Consider the following 18,923-nt stretch of genomic DNA (forward strand, 5'->3'; position numbering starts at 1 on the left):
AAATGGGGGTACGCGTACCCCTGGGGGTACTTGAAAGTATGCCAAGGGGTACGTGAGATTTTTTTTAAATATTCTAAAAATAGCAACAATTCAAAAATCCTTTATAAATATATTTATTGAATAATACTTCAAGAAAATATGAATGTAAGTTGATAAACTGAACATCAAATCAAGTAGGCTATTTCATTCATTACAATGCAACAATGCAATATTCAGTGTTGACAGCTAGATTTTCTGTGGACATATTTATAATTGAATCACTTGTTTATTTTATTTTTTTATTCTAAAAATAGCAACAATTCAAAAATCCTTTATAAATATATTTATTGAATAATACTTCAAGAAAATATGAATGTAAGTTGATAAACTGAACATCAAATCAAGTAGGCTATTTCATTCATTACAATGCAACAATGCAATATTCAGTGTTGACAGCTAGATTTTCTGTGGACATATTTATAATTGAATCACTTGTTTATTTTTCAACAAGTTTTTAGTTATTTTTATATCTTTTTTTCTAAATAGTTCAAGAAAGACCACTACAAATGAGCAATATTTTGCACTGTTATACAATTTAATAAATCAGAAACTGATGACATAGTGCTGTATTTTACTTCTTTATCTCTTTTTTTCAACCAAAAAAAAAAACCCTCTGATTAGGGGGTACTTGAATTTAAAAAAAATTCACATGGGGTACATCACTGAAAAAAGGTTGAGAACCACTGCAGTAGATGATGACGTTGGTGAAATCTGTTTTAAGACTCTAGTGCAGGGGTCGGCAACCCAAAACGTTGAAAGAGCCATATTGGACCAAAAATACAAAAAACTAATCTGTCTGGAACTGCAAAAAATGGAAAGCCTTATATGAGTCTTATATTGAAGGCAACACGTGATGTGTCTATATTGGCTATAATAGCCTACTATCAAATTGACTATATGTCGCAGGCTGGCGCAAATCTTCGTTGACAGAAATGTTGAAATGTAAAATGTATTCTTCACATTTTTACAACATTAGAAACTATTAGTTCAGAGGGTGAGATAACTCCTGGAAATTACTGACTTTTAATGGCCAAAGTCATAGATGTGTGTGTCCAAGTTAAAGGAAACGGCAGGCTGTCTTCTTCTAATAGATTTATTACAATCTTTAGCAAGCTGGGTAATGTTTGCTGTTGTCTGGAACAACATGGCACCCACTCAAATATCAGAAATGCAGCCAATATTACATACAGATAATGTGTCATGAGACATGCAAATATAAATTATATACACAGAGGTTCAAAGGAAAATAAATTAAATTAGCTCAAGTATACCTACAAAAGAGGCATAATGATGCTAGCCTAAATAGCATGTTAGCATTGATTAGCTCGCAGTCATGCACTGACCAAATATGACACTCCTACATGTCAATAACATCAACAAAGTGCACCGTTGTGCATTCACGCACAGCATAAAACGTTTGGTGGACAAAATAGGACAAAGAAGGAGTGGATGATTTTACATGTAAACAAACTGTTAAGTCACAGTCCACAGTATGGTGAGTTCAAGAACCGCCAAAATTAGTAGGACAAAACTATGTTCACCAAATACTCTCATCAGTGAAGCATACACGCAAACATATTAAACAGCGGGCTTTCTAACAATTGGGAAGGTTTGTGTAAAAACAAATGTACCGTCTTTCCATTTAAAACACCGTTAAAAACAAGATTTTACAGTAAAGAATGGCTGTTCAGTCAACAGAATTTGAACGCAAAAAAAAACCAGTATTTTTTTTCAATTTACAGTAATATGCTGTAAAGAACATTGAACAATGTATTGTCATTTTAATTAATTTGATGGGTAGTTTGCTGTAAAAACATGAGTCGAGCAGATTTTTAAGTTGTTTTTTTTATTTAGACAAAAAACATGTTTGGAAAGTATGATAATATACTGTAATATTTGTTGCAATATTGGATACTATTAAAAATATTAAGTACTTTATTGACGCATAACATTTCCAGGTGTTTGCGAGCCAGGTAAAATGATGTCACGGGCCAAATCTGGCGCCCGAGCCTTGAGTTTGACACATGTGAACTAAATTATATCAACAGAATCAACAAGAATTGAGGGGGAGTAGCTGCATACATAAAGAACTTCAATTACAAAGTGGTAAAATAATGTAATTAACTATTAATAATATCTTACAATGTCTAACCATTGAAATATGTCATGAAAAAAATAAGAACATATTAATCAGTTGCATATTTAGATCACCTAAGTCAGACATTGATAAATTTGAGAACTGGTTTAAGGCAACCTTTAATGAAATCAGTCAAAAAATAATTTTCTTATGTGGAAACCTCAACATTGACCTTTTGAACCCTAACAAACAAAAGTCCATTAATGACTTTATTGACACAATGTATAATCTAAGTTTATACCTAAAACAGGAGTCGGCAACCCAAAACGTTGAAAGAGCCATATTGGACCAAAAATACAAAAAACTTATCTGGAGCCGCAAAAAATGAAAATCCGTATAGAAGTGTTATAATGAAGGCAACACATGCTGTACTGTAAGTGTCTATATTAACTATATTAGCCTACTATCAAAATGGCTATGTGTCGCAGAGTGAAGCAAATCTTCATTGACAGAAATTTTGAAATGTAATATTTATTCTACACATTTTTACAACATTAGAAACCATTAGTAAATCAGAGGCTACTCAGAAGGTGAGATAACTCCTGGAAATTACTGGCTTTTAATGGCCAAAGGTATAGATGTGTGTGTCCAAGTTTAAGGAAACGACAGGCTGTCTTCTTCTCATGGATTTATTACAGTCTTTGGCAAGCTAGGTAATGTTTGCTGTGGTCTGGAACAACCTGGCACACAAACAACTATCTGATATGCAGCCAATATTACATACAGATAATGTGTCATGAGACATGCAAAACTAAATTATGTACACAAAGGATACAAGTAAAGGATATTAAATGGGCTCAAATATACCTACAAATGAGGCATAATGATGCAATATGTACATACAGTTAGCCTAAATAGCATGTTAGCATTGATTGGCTTGCAGTCATGCACTTACAAAATATGCCTGATTGGCACTCCAACAAGTCAATAACATCAACAAAGCTCCTGTTTGAGCATTCACACACAGCATAAAACCTTTGGTGGACAAAACGAGACAAAGAAGGGGTGGAAGATTTTACAAGTAAACAAACTGTTGCATCACAGTCCACACTATGGTGAGTTCAAGAACCGCCAAAATAACATATACATAACAAATAACATTGTCCACACGTTTAAGTCAGGACTTTGGGAAGGCCATTCTAAAACCTTAATTCTAGCCTGATTTAGCCATTCCTTTACCACGTTTGACGTGTATTTGCGGTCATTGTCCTGTTGGAACACCCAGCTGCGCCCAAGACCCAACCTCCGGGCTGATGATTTTAGGTTGTCCTGAAGAATTTGGAGGTAATCCTCTTTTTTCATTGTCCCATTTACTCTCTGTAAAGCACCAGTTCCATTGGCAGCAAAACAGGCCAGAGCATAATACTACCACCACCATGCTTGACGGTAGTTATGGTGTTCCTGGGATTAAAGGCCTCACCTTTTCTCCTCCAAACATATTTCTGGCTTTTGTGGCCAAACAGCTCAATTTTTGTTTCCTCTTACCACAGAACTTTCCTCCAGAAGGTCTTATCTTTGTCCATGTGATGCCATGTGATGCCAGAAGCTTGTGGACGGCTACCAACAGCGCCTTATTGCAGTGAAACTTGCCAAGGGACATGTAACCAAATATTAACATTGCTGTATGTATACTTTTGACCCACCAGATTTGGTCACATTTTCAGTAGACCCATAATAAATTCATAAACAAACCAAACTTCATGAATGTTGTTTGTGACCAACAAGTATGTGCTCCAATCACTCTATCACAAAAAAAATAAGAGTTGTAGAAATTATTAGAAACTCAAGGCAGCCATGACATTATGTTCTTTACGAGTGTATGTAAACTTTTGACCTAGACTGTAAGTCAACTCATTTTCTTGTTAATGTCTGCATTTCCTTTTACTGCTTCATGGAAATCCCCTTACTGTGCTCATGCATACAATAAATAAACAACAAATACACCACCAGGATTACAACACCTGCTCCAATGCAAGAAAATAAACTGGAATGGTGACTAACTAAGGAGGGTGGAAAAAGTCTGCAAAAGCCGTAATGGAGCCGATGATGCAGAGTAATACACTTGCGCCCACACTGCTGTCGTCATCGCTACACTACAAGGCCACATACCTTAGAAACCAATACGTCTAAAAATAAATCTGTGTTCCGGCAGAGCGGTTCAAGATAATTTAAGAGCAAATATGAAGTGCCCATGTTAACAGGCTACTCGGGAGGAACCTAAAAGAATCGTGATCACGTTTTTTTTTTCTTCCAACATTCATGTTCATTCATAAGCGACACCCATGTGGAATAACTTTTTTTTTTTTTTTTTTCATCGGGTACATTCAATATGTCTGGTCACTTTATTTTCAACAATTTCATGTCTTTATGCAACGCTCACATTTTAACAGCACGGCCTCTTATTGGTTCAAGATTCAAGATGATTTATTGTCAATTCTTAACATGCACAAGACACATAAGAACTGAAAAGTATATTTTCGGTACAGTCCCACTAAGAGCAGACATACGTTACAGGGAGACAAGACAAGACCGCCGACGGCGCAGCCATTTTTACGGCACTCCTTAAAAAAAGGTGAGAAAAAGGTGATATTGTGAAAGGGGGGGAGAGTAAAAAAATATCAGTCAAAGGCTGGATCCGCAAGAGGGGGTCCAGACTGAGTCCAAGGGAAAAAACCTAATTTGCAATGCAAACATAAACACGTTACATTTAGTCACAAAAAACTTGCAACAGAGGGAGGGGGAGTTGGAGCAAACAAGCGGTGGTGAAGGCGGTGGTTGGGGAAGGGGCGGGTGCGTACGTGTATGCCCAATTAACTTGGGTGTGATGTTGAAGTGTTTTTGTGGACTGGGGCCGATCTCAAAGTTCGACACCAGGTGCTTGTTGAGAAAAAGGGAGGTCAAAAGCGTCCGTCGTTGAGGAGTCCTCGGGGGAGTTTTTCAGAGCAGCCTGTTCCTGATAACACAGCGTCAAGGCCATTCGAGTGAGTCAAATCATAGGTGGATGTTGTTTTTCTTCGAGCAGACAGAAAACAATGACTTGCCTGCACTATTGTCCATGCTGGTTTTCTCTCAAATTCAATTAAATTCTCCTTCTCAGCAAACTTCTCCAAGATGTGATCCATCTTGCGATTCAGAACAGAAATCGACGCAGTCTGTGTTCTGTTGCGTTTGGACCAGTTGTTCCTCCCATGGAATTCAAGTTTCTGGTCGTCGCTCCCAAGCTCTTTACGACACTTAAAGCTGAGTAAAACAACCACCAGAGACAGAATAGGTATTTTGTAATATATTTGCAAAACTTTGTAAATATCATGAGACCAGTCCAGCATAGAACATTCAATCGCGCAGCTAAGATGGTCTGCCCTAAAAAATGGAAACCTTCTATTCTATAAAGTCTCTCTCCCTTCCACCCTCGCTGTCTTGTCTTTTCAGCCCAAACACATGCCCATTGTCCTCCGCATCTGGACTAAAGAACAGATAAGGAGAAGGAGTATCTCTCCTCTCCACATTCCAAAGTCAAGGTTAGCACACAGTATTTGCAGACAACCAAAAGACCACAATTGGAAGAAAAACACTAGCTGTTTTGTAATATGATTATGAAATTAAAGAAGTAACACTTAAATACGGATATATGTAAATATCTGCCTCCGACAATTCCCCCTTCAGATCTTCTAAAAATATCTTTATCACTAGTACAACACTTCTAAAATACGCCCCTCTTTGAGCAAGCTAGTAAAAAAATAAAAGCATAGTTACATGGGAGATACACGGATGGAATCTATGTCAATGTCGTCACTGTCAGGGAAGGAAACTCGCATTTCTCAAAAGTCACCACTTTGCTTGACCCCCTTCAGTGACATAGCAAACCCAGAAACAGGGTGGGGTTGACCTTCTACAGCTCTAACAATGATGCGGGTGTATAAAGACCTAGCACAAGGGGCGATAAAGCAACCGCATGAGGCTATGATGGCCAAGAAAACTCCAACGGGGATCAGGGCAGACTTAATTAGGTCAGACCACCTTCCAAAGGTGCTTTGGAGCCAATCTTTGAAGGGGTCAGAGACACTGGAAACTTCAGTAAGTTCCTTAGACAGGGCAAGGAGGCCCTCCAGGGCCCTCTGGACCGAGCCATCGGGGGTGGTGTTGTTAGGAATGAAGGTACAGCATTGGTCACCAAACATTGCACACACACCTTCTTCCTTGGCTAGGATACGGTCAAGGGCTATGCGGTTCTGGACGGCCATGAGGGAAGTTGGGGCAAGTTGTTCAGCAAGCCCCTCAACAGCATCACAAGTCAGGTTGGTTAGTCTCAACAGATTATAAAAAACATAGTTAATGCGTTCTACATTTTTAGTAGCAGTCACAGGGAAAATAGCACCAATTATAGGAAGGTTCTCGAAACCTGCACAGGCCTCCGACAGTTCCCACAGCCCGACCCAATCCTTCCATTGCGACGAAAAGCCTTTGGGCCCCTTGAGTGGCTGCCATTGTCTTCCGAATTTGACGATACACCAGAGCAATGCCCAGCCCAATCAGCAGGTGCCCCGCGATCACGGTTCCAAATAGGTAGATGTCTTCCACGTCCTCGATGGAGAGGACTGAGAGGAACATGATTCTCCATTCATCCCAGGAGTCTCTCACGTACCCCACAGCAATGGTTCCATCAGGGCAGCCAGGCTCCCCCGAACCTCTTTTCCTTGTCGAAAAGACTTTGTCAATTGCGTCGAGACTCCAGCTGATCATATCCATGTTTGATGTTTAGATTTGAGGACAGCGCAAAGAAAGAGGCTTCAAAAAAGTTCAGACAGACAAAACGAAGAGAGCAAGCTGGGAAGGAGGGAGCGGAGAAAAATGCGACCGCCCTCACCAGAGGCAAGACAGACAACCCTCTAAATTATGTACGAAGATCATTTTAAAAAGCACATTATGTCCACACCTCGGACTGGTCCAGACCGAGTCCACTGTATGTTATTATGAAAATACCCCATGAAAGCATTTGGACTGTGGCTAACGCTCTAAGTGACGCCGAAGTCGCTGCCAATATTTCCTACTGCTGACTCGCATTAAAAGTGGGTGACACATTAGACGCAGGAAACACAGCGTTTCTCACTGAGTAAATTGTGCCATCGCTCATCCAAAAAGCGTCTATAAAAAAGACGTTTTGACAGTGGATCAGTTTGAAATATTGCACAGGGTAATGGAACAAGAGGGAACAGCTTCGGCGAGCTGTGAGAAGAAGCATTACAAGCGACGCTGTTCAACTTTAGTGAAGTAAACCCAGCTTTATGATGCGTCCTGGTGATTTGCACACGCACGCTAAATGTTCATTGGATGATGGAAAACAATTGTTTCATTATTTGTTGTATAACTTAACACTGAGACTGTATTCTCAACATGTGAATGATGATACAATGTAGAACAAGATTAAAAATAATAACTACAATTTAGCAGTGTGACCCTTTGATGTATCTTAGAGCAGTGTTTTTCAACCTTTTTTGAGCCGACGCACATTTTTTGCGTCGAAAAAAATCCGGAGGCACACCACCAGCAGAAATCATTAAAAAACGAAACTCAGTCGACAGTAAAAAGTCGTTGTCGCAATTGTTGGATATGACTTTAAACCATAACCATCCATGCATCAATATAGTTCTTGTCTCAAAGTAGGTGTACTGTCACCACCTGTCACATCACGCCGTGACTTATTTTGACTTTTTTGCTGTTTTCCTGCTGTTTTAGTTCTTGTCTTGCGCTCCAATTTTGGTGTCTTTTTCTCTTTTCTTCCTTTGAGCAATATTTCCCGCATCTACTTTGTTTTAGCAATCGAGAATATTTCAGTTGTTTTTATCCTTCTTTGTGTGGACATTGTTGATTGTCATGTCATGTTCGGATGTGCTTTGTGGACGCCACCTTTGCTCCACAGTAAGTCTTTGCTGTCGTCCAGCATTCTGTTTTTGTTTACTTTGTTGCAAGTTCAGTTTTAGTTTCGTTCTACATTGCCTTCCTTAAGCTTCAATGACTTTTCTTAGGGGCACTCACCTTTTGTTTATTTTTGGTTTAAGCATTAGATACCTTTTTACCTGCACACTGCCTCCCGCTGTTTCCGACATCGACAAAGCAATTAGCTACCGGCTGCCACCTACTGATATGGAAGAGTATTACACAGTTACTCTGCTGAGCTCGAGACAGCACCGACACTCAACAACAACACATCATTTGCAGACTATAATTACTGGTTTGCAAAAAATATTTTTAACCCAAATAGGTGAAACTACATAATCTCCCACAGCACACCAGACAATATCTCACGACCGCGGCACCGTGGTTGAAAAACACTGTCTTAGAGCGCCGCCAAACATATCTTTTTCTAGCTGTAGTCCATATAGGCCACAGCGGTACTCCGTTGTAGTACACTCTTCCAACTCTTATGGCAGTAATGACAATATCAAACAAACAGAAAAACTCTGGACCAAAATTATTTTTCATAAATTACCACTGATAGTCACACACACACTAGGTGTGGTGAAATTCCCCTCTGCATTTGACCCATCCCCTTATTCCACCCCCTGGGAGGTGAGGGGAACAGTGAGCAGCAGCGGTGGTCGCGCTCGAGAATCATTTTGGTGATTTAACACCCAATTCCAAAAACAGAATACAATGATTTGCAAATCTTTTTCAACCTGCATTCAATTGAATAGACTGCAAAGACAAGATACTTAATGTTTGAACTGAGAAACTATTTTTTTTTGGCAAATAATCATTAACTTAGAATTTAATGGCAGCAACACATTGCAAAACAGTTGGCACAGGGGCATTTTTAACACTGTGTTACATGGCCTTTCCTTTTAACAACACTCAGTAAACGTTTGGGAACTGAGGAGACCAATTTTTGAAGGTGGAATTATTTCCCATTCTTGCTTGATGTACAGCTTAAGTTGTTCAACTGTCCAGGGGTCTCCGTTGTGGTATTTTACGCTTCATAATGCGCCACACATTTTCAAAGGGAGACAGGTCTGGACTACAGGCAGGCCAGTCTAGTACCCGCACTCTTATACTATGAAGCCATGCTGTTGTAACACGTGGCTTGGCATTGTCTTGCTGAAATAAGCAGGGGCGTCCATGGTAACGTTGCTTGGATGGCAACATATGTTGCTCCAAAACCTGTATGTACCTTTCAGCATTAATGGTGCCTTCACAGATGTGTAAGTTACTCATGCCTTGGGCACTAATACACCCCCATACCATCACAGATGCTGGCTTTTCAACTTTCACCTGTAACAATCTGGATGGTTCTTTTCCTCCTTGGTCTGGAGGACACGACCTCCACAGTTTCCAAAAACAATTTGAAGTGTGCACTCGTCAGACCACAGAACACATTTACACTTTGCATCAGTCCATCTTAGATGAGCTCGGGCGCAAAGAAGCTGGCGGCGTTCGTGGGTGTTGTTGATAAATGGCTTTCACTTTGCATAGGAGAGTTTTAACTTGCACTTACAGATGTAGCGACAAACTGTAGTTACTGACAGCGGTTTACTGAAGTGTTCCTGAGCCCATGTGGTGATATCCTTTATACACTGATGTCAGTTTTTGATGCAGTACCGCCTGAGGGATCCAAGGTCACGGGCATTCAATGTTGGTATTCAGCATTGCTGCGTACGTGCAGTGATTTTTCCAGATTCTCTGAACCTTTTGATGATATCACGGACCGTAGATGGTGAAATCCCTAAATTCCTTGCAATAGCTGGTTGAAAAATATTGTTCTTAAACAATTTGCTCACGCATTTGTTTGCAAAGTGGTGACCCTCGCCCCATCCTTGTTTGTGAAGCTGCTTATATACCCAATCACGGCACCCACCTGTTCCCAATTAGCCTGTTCACCTGTGGGATGTTTTTCAAATAAGTGTTTAATGAGCATTCCTCAACTTTCTCAGTCTTTTTTGCCACTTATGTCAGCTTTTTTTTAAACATGTTGTAGGCATCAAGTTCCAAATAAGCTAATATTTGCAAAAAATAACATTTTCCAGTTTGAATGTTAAGTATCTTGTCTTTGCATTCTATTCAATTGAATATAGGTTGAAAAGGATTTGCCAATCATTGTATTCTGTTTTATTTACGGTTCACACAACGTGCCAACTTCACTGGTTTTGTCCATTAATGTGTCAGACTTGTTGACTTTGGCTTCCACCTGTCTTTTTCTGTTTCATTCTTTCCCTTTGTAACTACACAGGATATTTCCAAGCACAAATGCCTTAAAAAAAAGACTTTGACTCAGAGTAAATTTGGACTGCAGCAGCACAGTGTCACCGATTTGACTTTCCCTTTGAGAGTAGTTTGTCTTTGTCTGATACAATGCATTCATTAGGCCTTTGCTGTGGAGTCTACCGAGTTCTGTATATTTGTGCACTGTTGTGTAGAACCGTTATAATACAGATAGTTTGCTTTGGGGTAAATACCATATATTATTTCCAGAATCACTTCACAACTTCTAGGGCAAGGTACAAAGAATATAAAGCTGGCCTTTGAGCTTGCACAGTCACATAATCATGATTTAGTTGTGGGTTGTACACTCACAGAGCAAGAAAATTGCTTTGTGACTTTCTAACAGCATTGGGCACATTACTGCATGAATTACACACTGTTCAGTGTTTGCCAACTTTGTGCTGTTTTGGCTCAGGAAGGCTCAGAAACGTCACTGCTTTGCCGTAGCCCTACTTCTGTAACCTTTAATTCACCTAAAAAATAGAAAAAAAGAAAATTTTGTGCATGATTGCTATCACTGCAATTATTGGCAGTGCAGTTGGGTTATGTATGCTTCACCATGCATTTGTTTTTAATTTAAAAAGTTTGAGTTGATATCGATCTTCTTTTTTAAACACATTTTTATTGTAAGTGGGTTGACTTGGCCCTCAGTCAAAACAGAACTAATTAGATTATAGTGCCTAAGAAATGCTATTAAAAAAAAAAAAATGCTCCAATTTATGTTCTTCAAAATACAATTTCTATGTGTGCTGAGCTTGTTCAGAACATGTCACTGTTCATTATTGTCAGTTATTGAGAGTAAAAAACATTGATAAAGTACTGGGATAGGATGCTTCACATTTGAATATCTACATAATAGGGTTGTACGCTATACCGGTATTAGTATATTACCGCGATACTAATGAATAATATTCAGTACGATACCACCCCGCCTCCCGTCGTCACAATGTGTCATTGATGGTTTTAGGAGCGGCTGAGCATGTTCGGCAGCACACATTCACAGAGTACTTACAAACAGACACAGTGTGTAGACAGAAAAGGGAGAACGGACACATTTTGTCTTAAAAACTGACGATAAAGGTGACGTTTTAACACTGAAACGCCCTCAGGAAGAGGCGCTTTAAGACATGGCCGGCTAGCTAGCTGTCATGTCTGTGTAATCATGTTTTGTTTTAGTCATGTTTTGTTTAGTTATTGGACTTTTTAGTTTCTGGCTTTTCACTCCCTTGTCTTGTCTCCATGGTTACCCATTAGTTTCACCTGTTCCACGTTTGGACTCATTATGCACTCTTGTTTGTCACCATAGCAACCCATTAGTTTTCACCTGTCATGTCACGCACCTGTTTTGAGTCACGCACCTGTTGTTAATCATGTCTGTGTTATTTAAGTTTTTCATTTTCTGTTGTTCATCCTGGTGTCATATCTTTTCTAACCCTGCTATCCTCTCGTTTCAAGCCCTGTTCACGGTCCCATGCCACAGTAAGTGTATTTTTTTATTTCGTGTTCAGTTTCTGCCTTTGTGCAAGTTTTGTTTTCATTCGCCAAGTTTTTTTTACCTCCGCCATTGTGCGCACTTTTCGTTTGTTCCTTTTTGATAGTAATAAATAAATCATGTACCCACCTTCAAGCCATGTCCGATCCAAATTCACTTGCATCTTGGCAAAACAAAAACTCCATAGTCCAAGTCATGACACTAGCAGCTAAAGTCCATCTGCAATCGGCATTGTTTTAGCTACTTCTAAATCACTAATCCTCGCCTCCATGGCGACAAATAAAGTACGTTTCTTACAAGTATCATCCCTGCAGGATGATAATAGTAAGAAACTAAACATGCTTCACTACACACCGTAGCTCACCGTAGCTCAAAATGTAAACAAACGCCATTGGTGAATCTCCACCTAAGATCCACTGTAATGATACCAAGTACAGGAGTGTATGTAGTCGATACTACTATGATTACGTCGATATTTTTTGGCATCACAACATCTTCTTTTGTTTTTTTTTTAACTTATATTATGTTTATAAACTCAGGAAATATGTCCCTGGGCACATGAGGACTTTGAATATGACCAATGTATGATCCTGTAACGACTTGGTATCGGATTGATACCCAAATGTGTGGCATTATCCAAAACTAATGTAAAGTATCAAACAACAGAAGAATACATGGTTATTACATTTTAACAGAAGTGTAGATAGAACATGTTAAAAGACAAAGTAAGCAGATATTAACAGTAAATGAACAAGTAGAATAATCATTCATTTTCTACAGCTTGTCCTTAATAATGTTGACATAATAATAGAATGATAAATGACACAATATGTTACTGCATATGTCAGCAGCTAAATTAGGAGCCTTTGTTTGTTTACTTACTAATAAAATACAAGTTGTCTTGTATGTTCACTATTTTATTTAAGGACAAACTTGCAACAAGAAAAATATGTTTAATGTACCGTAAGATTTTTTGTTAAAATAAAACCAATAATGCAATTTTTTGTGGTCCCCTTTATTTAGAAAAGTATCGAAAAGTATCGAAATACATTTTGGTACCGGTACCGGTCCCAAAATATTGGTATCGGGACAACACTACTACATAACTGTTGTAAACCGTCCAGAAGATACTGTTTGAGTAAAGAAATTGCAACTTTAAAATACATACATTTGCAATACACTGTATATGTATTTTAAACAAAACATTTCTTTCATTCACATCCTCTTCGCAGTCAGGAATGGGGCCGTGTCTTTGGGTGCTGGAAAGCCCACTGATAGTCACACACACACACTAGGTGTGGTGAAATTACCCTCTACACTCGACCCATCCCCTTGTTCCACCCCCTGGTAAGTGAGGGGAGCAGTGAGCAGCAGCGGTGGCCGCGCTTGGGAATCATTTTGGTGATTTAACCCCCAATTCCAACCCTTGATGCTGAGTGCCAAGCAGGGAGGTAATAGGTCTCCTTTTTATAGTCTTTGGTATGACTCGGCCGGAGTTTGAACTCACGACCTTCCGATCTCAGGGCGGACACTAACCACAAGGCCACTGATTAGGTTTTTGTTGCATATTGCAAAAATATTGCATATAGCATATGCAATATTTGCATATTTCCTAAATAATTAGCGTTGCAGTTGGCGGGACAATTGATTCTTCTATCCATTTTCTACCGTCTGTCCCTCACGGGGTAGCATATCCCAGCTGCATTCGGGCAGGGTACACCCCGGACAAGTCGCAGGGCCAACACAAATAGACAACATTCACACTCACATTCACACATTGGAACACTTTGGTGTTTTTCGATTGAAAATTCCAATTTAGATTTGAAAAAATTGTAATTTAGATATGACATTAGCCATGGGCAGCACGCTCAGGTGATAGAGTGGTGGTCTCCCAACCTGAAGGTTGCAGGTTCGATCCTCAGTCCCCCTGTGACCATGTCAACGTATCCTTAAACAAGATACTGAACTCCCAGGTCAGGGTGAATGTAGGTAGAAAAGGGCGATACAGGTAAAATCTACTTAAAGGGGAACATTATCACCAGACCTATGTAAGCGTCAATATATACCTTGATGTTGCAGGGAAAAGACCTTATATTTTTTTAACCGATTTCCCAACTCTAAATGGGTGAATTTTGGCGAATTAAACGCCTTTCTAATATTCGCTCTCGGAGGGATGACGTCACAACATCGGGAAGCAATCCGCCATTTTCTCAAACACCGAGTCAAAACAGCTCTGTTATTTTCCGTTTTTTCGACTGTTTCCGTACCTTGGAGACATCATGCCTCGTCGGTGTGTTGTCGGAGGGTGTAACAACACGAACAGGGACGGATTCAAGTTGCACCAGTGGCCCAAAGATGCGAAAGTGGCAAGAAATTGGACGTTTGTTCCGCACACTTTACCGACGAAAGCTATGCTACGACAGAGATGGCAATAATGTGTGGATATCCTGCGACACTCAAAGCAGATGCATTTCCAATGATAAAGTCAAAGAAATCTGCCGCCAGACTCCCATTGAATCTGCCGGAGTGTGTGAGCAATTCAGGGACAAAGGACCTCGGTAGCACGGCAAGCAATGGCGGCAGTTTGTTCCCGCAGACGAGCGAGCTATCGACCCTAGCTTCCCTGGCCTGCTGACATCAACTCCAAAACTGGACAGATCAGCTTTCAGGAAAAGAGCGCGGATGAGGGTATGTCTACAGAATATATTAATTGATGAAAACTGGGCTGTCTGCACTCTCAAAGTGCATGTTGTTGCCAAATGTATTTCATATGCTGTAAACCTAGTTCATACTTGTTAGTTTCCTTTAATGCCAAACAAACACATACCAATCGTTGGTTAGAAGGCGATCGCCAAATTCATCCTCGCTTTCTCCCGTGTCGCTGGCTGTCGTGTCGTTTTCGTCGGTTTTGCTTGCATACGGTTCAAACCGATATGGCTCAATAGCTTCAGTTTCTTCTTCAATTTCGTTTTCGCTACCTGCCTCCACACTACAACCATCCGTTTCAATACATTTGTAATCTGTTGAATCGCTTAAGCCGCTGAAATCCGAGTCTGAATCCGAGCTAATGTCGCTATAGCTTGCTGTTCTTTCCGCCATGTTTGTTTGTGTTGACTTCACTATGTGACGTCACAGGAAAATGGACGGGTGTTTATAACGATGTTTAAAATCAGGCACTGTGAAGCTTTTTTTAGGGATATTGCGTGATGGGTAAAATTTTGAAAAAAACTTCGAAAAATATAATAAGCCACTGGGAACTGATTTTTAATGGTTTTAACCATTCTGAAATTGTGATAATGTTCCCTTTAAGGTTTAGATTTATCATTCATGTTTAACATTTGATATTTCGATTTAACATGTAGATTTAAAAGGGCTGTTTGCAACTTGCTTATAGTTACATTTTTCAAAGCAAAACATTTAACAAAAACACCAGGATGATTTCACCACACCTAGTGCATGTGTGACTTTCAGTGGTACTTTAACTTTCAATCCAATCCACTTTAGTTATATAACACATTTCAAAAAACAATATAAGTTTCACAAAGTGCTGCACAGAAGTTAAGACAAAGATACTAGAAGAGTCAGTAATATAAAACATTTAACTATAAAATAGTAAATACACAAAATACATCAGAGAAAATAAAATAAACTAACATCACACAACTCTCGTGCTGGTTTAAAAGCCAAAGAGTAAAAATATTTTTTAAGACGTGATTTAAAAGTCATTAAAGAGGGAGCCGTCCGAATAACAATAGGGACATTGTTCCAAAGTTTTGGAGACACAGCAGAAAATGCATGATCACCTCTGGATTTTAAATGGGTTTTTGGGACGAAAAGAAGAAACTGATCAGAGAACTTGAGGGATGTACATTTTTAAAAGGTGTGACATATATTGTGGCACTATTCCGTTAAGAGATTTAAAAACAAACAGCAATATTTTAAAATTAATTCTAAAATGAACTGGGAGCCAGTGAAGGGATGCTAACATGGGGGTAATGTGTTCATGTTTTTTAGTGCCACTTAAAAGGCGAGCAGCAGCATTTTGGACTAACTGCAATCGAGCGATTGAGTCCTGGTTCATTCCAACGTAGAGGGAGTTGCAGTAGTCCAAACGTGATGAACTAAAAGCACGGATTACCTGCTCAAAGTCGTTAAAAGATAAGACTGATTGAATTGTTCCTAAAAGTCTTAGATGTTAAAAACTAAACCTGCTGCTCCAATTTAAAATATTTGTCGAACTTAAATCCAAGATGTGTGACTGGTGGTTTTAAATAAGGCATCAGGGGGGTCCAGGTCACTGGGGGGAGCATTCTGTTTTACTTTCCATCCATCCATCCATTTTAAACCGCTTATTCCCTTTGGGGTCGCTGGAGCCTATCTCAGCTACAATCGGGCGGAAGGCGGGGTACACCCTGGACAAGTCGCCACCTCATCGCAGGGCCAACACAGATAGACAGACAACATTCACACTCACATTCACACACTAGGGCCAATGTAGTGTTGCCAATCAATTTATTCCCAGGTGCATGTCTTTGGAGGTGGGAGGAAGCCGGAGTACCCGGAGGGAACCCACGCAGTCACGGGGAGAACATGCAAACTCCACACAGAAAGATCCCGAGCCCGGGATTGAACCCAAGACTACTCAGGACCTTCGTATTGTGAGGCAGATGCACTAACCCAGGGGTCGGCAACCCGTGGTTCCGGAGTCGCATGCGGCTCTTTGATCACTCTGATGCGGCTCAGCAGCTTACTTGTTGAACCCCCCAATTTATCCCGTGAGACTTCCGGATTTCAGTGCCTCTCGCAGAAAACTCCCGGGATTAATATTCACCAATTTTCACCCTTACAGCTATAATAAGGGCGTGCCATAATGGTACAACATTTGGCGCCCTCTACAATCTGTATTAATAACGTGCCAGCCCAACACTTGTTATACAATACACATCTTCTGCTTGCAGACGTACGTGACAGCAAGGCATACTTGGCCAACAGCCACACAGGTTACACTGACGGTGACCATATAAAACAACTTTAACACTCTTACTAATAATGCGCCACACTTTGAACCAAACCCAAACAAGAATGACAAACACATTTCGGGAGAACATCTGCACCTTAACACAACATAAACACAACAGAACAGAATCCCATGCAGCCCTGACTCTTCCGGGCTACATTATACACCCCTGCTACCACCAAACTCCACCCCCACCCCAAGCCTGCTCCCTCACACATCAACCCCCCACCCCTCTCTGTGCGTCGGTTGAGGTGGGCGGGGTTTGGTAGCGGGGGTGTATAATGTAGCCCGGAAGAGTTAGGGCTGCATGGGATTCTGGGTATTTGTCCTGTTGTGTTTATGTTGTGTTACGGTGCAGATGTTCTCCCGAAATGTGCTTGTCATTCTTGTTTGGTGTGGGTTCACAGTGTGGCGCATTATTAGTAAGAGTGTTAAAGTTTTTTTTATACCGCGACCGTCAGTGTAACCTGTGTGGTTATTGAGCAAGTATGCCTTGCTGTCACCTACGTGAGCAAGCGAAAGCCCCATTCAACATGTAGCTGATCAGGCACGCTAATTGTAGTGGGCACTATATGCTGTACCATCACGGCACGCATGACGCTGACAACCGCTATTCATTAAAAACTCGCGTGCCGCACCAGCTTAAAAATTTCATAAAAAGGTGTGGGCACCGTGTCTGAGATCCCTGGTTTATACATAGCACAAAGCAAAAAAAAAAAACCTTTGTATGCAGTGTTATTTCATTTAAAATTTCAAAATTTTTTGCGGCTCCCATTGTTTTCTATAATTTGTGAAACTGGTCAAAATGGCTCTTTGACTGGTAAAGGTTGCCGACCCCTGCACTAACCCCTCTTCCAACGTGCTGACTTTTGAGTCAAATAAAATGATTTCCGTCGTGTTCTCATTTAAGTTTAGAAAGTTTACCACCAACCATGCTCTTATGTCCTCGAGACAACTTTAACTCTGTGCTTTTGGTCAAAATGTTTCTGCCTCGGTAGTTCCGCCTACTGCCAAGCACTAAGTGGCCGTGCAAAAGTGTGATGCAATGTACTTTTCTTGGTATGATTGGCAGGTGCCATACCAAATTTGAGCATAAAAACGCCAGTTATTCGGATCTCTGCAAAACATCAGCGAATATGTGTATGACAACCCGTTGGAAGTTTCAATCAGTAGTAGATTTGGAAGGAAGTGATTGAGTTTGGTAAGCACACTGCGCTAATCCGGACTAGACTTCTGGCCAAAAAAGCCTCCTTTAAACAACAGATTAGCATTACACACGATAGATGTGTCTGTCTGCTTCTTTCCTACAAAGGCTAGACCTAGGATTTAGCATGGCTGGGTAATCGGACTAGTAGGACCATCTGCTGCTGTATGCGCGGAGCAGCACGGGCTCGTCTCTGCTGGCTGTCAATTAGACTAGAAGGTCTTTGCTGGTAGGAAGCATGCTCACCATCAAGTTGAAAAGGATCTTCGCCCTGGGACGGCGATCTGCGGCATCGCTTCGCAGAGTTACTTATTCAGAGTTGAGATGCGGCTCTCCCTGGGGAACAAGGACAGCTGAGCCATTTAGCGGGCGCGCAGGAGGAAGCGTGTTGCTAGGAGACGTGATCAGACGCCGAGCACTAGAGGCGGGCCTGCCTGCAGGGGAGAGGCCCTCTGGGGCACAACGGGGCGGAGATTCAGGGCCGCCTGATTGATTATTCAATTAGGCTTAAGTAAATATTCAGTAGCCGAGCCAAGGCACTGTCGTGCGTAAACAACTCGCGCTGACACTGTAAATGACAATAAGCACGTGCAGGTGACGAAAGGATGGGCTGATAAAATAAACATGTTTTGGTGGGCCTAGAAGCAGGGCTTGAATGGACCATGGCGGATATGGCTAACAAAGAAACACTAGACTGCCTTCATGGCGTAAATTTGATATATGATTGAAAATTTACACCAGGGGTGTCGAACTCATTTTAGATGGGGTGACCACAGGGAGA

General features: G+C 40.6%; 1 protein-coding gene across 1 annotated transcript in view; it reads right to left on the minus strand.

Annotated features, from left to right (window-relative positions):
- eys (eyes shut homolog) overlaps positions 1-18,504 on the minus strand; it is a 683,137-nt gene extending 664,633 nt beyond the window's left edge. The window contains exon 1 of the mRNA XM_061958758.1: positions 18,389-18,504. The gene's annotated coding sequence lies outside the window, so the exon portion shown is untranslated. The remainder of the gene's footprint in view (positions 1-18,388) is intronic.
- Between the last annotated feature and the right edge of the window lie 419 nt (positions 18,505-18,923).

This window comes from Nerophis lumbriciformis, linkage group LG02 (genome assembly GCF_033978685.3).
Source record: "Nerophis lumbriciformis linkage group LG02, RoL_Nlum_v2.1, whole genome shotgun sequence".
Lineage (NCBI taxonomy): Eukaryota > Metazoa > Chordata > Actinopteri > Syngnathiformes > Syngnathidae > Nerophis > Nerophis lumbriciformis.